Source organism: Drosophila ficusphila, unplaced genomic scaffold (genome assembly GCF_018152265.1).
Source record: "Drosophila ficusphila isolate 14025-0441.05 unplaced genomic scaffold, ASM1815226v1 contig_128, whole genome shotgun sequence".
Lineage (NCBI taxonomy): Eukaryota > Metazoa > Arthropoda > Insecta > Diptera > Drosophilidae > Drosophila > Drosophila ficusphila.
Window position 1 is genome coordinate 364,927 of NW_025064017.1, and position 2,980 is coordinate 367,906.

Sequence of the window (2,980 nt, forward strand, 5' to 3'; positions counted from 1 at the left end):
TCATCTATACTAATCTATACTAATATTATAAAGAGGTAAAATTTGTTTGTTTGTTTGTTTGTTTGTTTGCAGGGAATAGGCTCCGGAACTACTGGTCCGATTTAAAAAATTCTTTCGCCGATAGAAAGCTATATTATCGTGGAGTTAAATAGGCTATAATTTATTTTGAAAAAAACTAGGGATCCGTAAGAAAATTGCAATATTGTCGCATATAAAGTGAGTTGCTACCTCATCACACTGACAAACACGCTCGCATAGCATTTTAACTCAATTTTTGTGTTCACTGTGAAATTGTGAAAAAAAAGAATTTTTATTCAATTTAAGTTGAACTGTGAAAATTATGTGGATCGTGCATTTGAGGATAAATTCACCACTCTGTCCATAGTCCAAAATGCTTAGAGGACGACGTGCAAACATTGGCCGCAGACATTCAAGCCAGCAACAAGTATATTCACAAAACTTAAGCGAAGAAAGACAAATGAGCACATGGAGATCATTGGCATCATTCAATCGCTTGGCATTCCAATATGACCCCACTGCAAACCACTACTGTGATAATGAAAATTTAGATATTGGACCAATGGCGACTATATACCGATATTGCAGTGCGTTAAAGTTTAAAAGAGAAACGGCTGGATTGTGCTGCGCAAGTGGAAAAGTCAAACTGGAAAAGTGTTAAATCACCATCTTTCTATACTTCCATATATTTGCAAAATGTTGCAACATTGACTTTTATGTTGTTAAATTGTGTTGACCAGCGAAACGGACACAGGACCTCTAGTATTTAATAAAACATTAACGTGGAACAATAACATAAATCAAGCTACTGACAAGACTTATGGTCTACTGAGAATGTTACATACAACAAAAAACTATCTACCGACGAACATTCGGCTCTTAATTGCCAAAACCTGTCTTTCCCAACTTTAATGTATGGTGTTGAAATCTTTGCGAATTGTGATTCAGTTAGTCTCCGTAAAATCAATGTTTGCTTCAATAATATTGTTCGATATGTATACGGTCTGAGGTTTTATGGCCATGTCTCGACACTAGCATGTAATATATTGGGATTAAGTATAAAAGACTATATGAACTTTAAAACTTTAATATTACTGCACAAGATTATTTATTCAATAGAACCAGCGTACCTGTACAGAAAACTTCAGTTTGCCTCTCCAGAACGAATGAAAAACATTATACAGGGTGGGCCATTTAAATTTTACCCATTTGGCAACCCTGTAACTTTTGACAGCGTCGACAGATCGTCAAATGTCATACCACGTTGGAAGCGTCAGTCGAAAACAATTGATACCATGGAACAATACACTCCAAAGGAACACGCTCAAATTGTTCAGCTCTACATTGAAAATAAATTCTCAATTGTGTTAACCCAACGTGCGTTTCGTAAAATGAATAAAGTTAAAAGTGCTCCAGTTAAAAACCCAATTAAGTCTTTGTACGCAAAATTTGTAAACACCGGTAATCTAAGTAATGCCAGTCATGTATCCAGGCAACAGTTTGGTGCGGTGTTTGCACGAATATGATCATCGGACCGTATTTTTTCGAAGACAATGATGGAGCCACGTTAACCGTCAACGGTGAGCGTTATCGAGCAATGATAACCGAATTTCTGATGCCTATTATTCGTGAAAATGTCATGGATAACTTCTGGATTCAACAGGACGGGGCAACTTGCCATACAGCTAGAGCAACAATCGATTTATTGCGAACATTGTTCCCTGGGCGGTTGATATCGAAAAGTGGTGATTTTGACTGGCCCACCACATCACCAGATTTGACGGAACCAGACTTTTATTTGTGAGGTTATTTGAAATTCAAGGTATACGCTAATAAACCAAAAACCTTAAGTCAACTAAAAGACAACATTAGACGTGAAATAGCCGCCATATCGTCTGAAACATTGGCCAAAGTCATGGAAAATGCTGAAAAAAGAATGCATTCGGCTGTCAGAGCTAAAGGTGCCCATTTACATGGTATCATTTTTAATAATAATTTGTAAAAAATCTCCTTGGACCAAAATAAATCATTTTTGGAATAAAAAAAATTGTCCACTTTTTTGTTTTTGTTTTAAGAATCAAGTGGGTCAACTTTAAATGGCCCACCCTGTAGTTAAAAGGCACAGAACATTGACCTCAGAAAGGCAATTCTTTATTCACGCTATTCGCATATGGAATCAAATACCCTCTTCAATAAAACTGATTGGAAGTGATATGCTCTTAAAAAGGGCGCTATTAAGAATATACCAAAATACAGCATAATCAGTGCTGGATTACCGCCTAGGCCCGTGAGGCCCGGGCCTAGGGCGGCACAATTTGGGGGGCGGCAAAATTTTCAAAATGTCAAAATTTTAAATCTGATATAAGGTAACGACAAATCATTTCAAGGATTTATTAGGATTTTTTTAAAATAAATTTGCAATTGTAAATTTCTATGAAATAGAATGTAATTCATATTTATCAGTGATCGGCAGCGACACGAAGGATCTTGCACTGTCACTACTCTCTGTTAGTTTTAGCTGTCGCCTTAATAAAGCTGCTGCGAGAGAGAGAGAGAGTCGAAGTTCAATGCCGACGGTACACCAGCGGTGTCATTTCCGCTTTTTTCCCGTCAGATTTGGATTTTTTTGAAGTGCGATTGCGGGAAAAATATGAAAACAGCGGGCAGCGGGAATTCTGGCTTTTTAAGCAAATTTAAGCAGCTTTTTTTTAGTTTACTTTTACTCAAATTTTAGAGATGTTTAAATTGAATTTAACTGCTTAAAATTTAAAAATGTATTTCTATCGACAAAAAAATGGATATTTACTTGTATCGAGTAAGTTCCATCAAAAGATCGCACCTAAATTGAAGCGTCTTCCATTACTAAAATTGTGAAATTCTGATGCGCTGAAAGATATTGACAATGCCAAAGTAAGCCTACAAGCAAAAAGTCAGAGATGTCTGGCTACAGAGCACGTAGTTT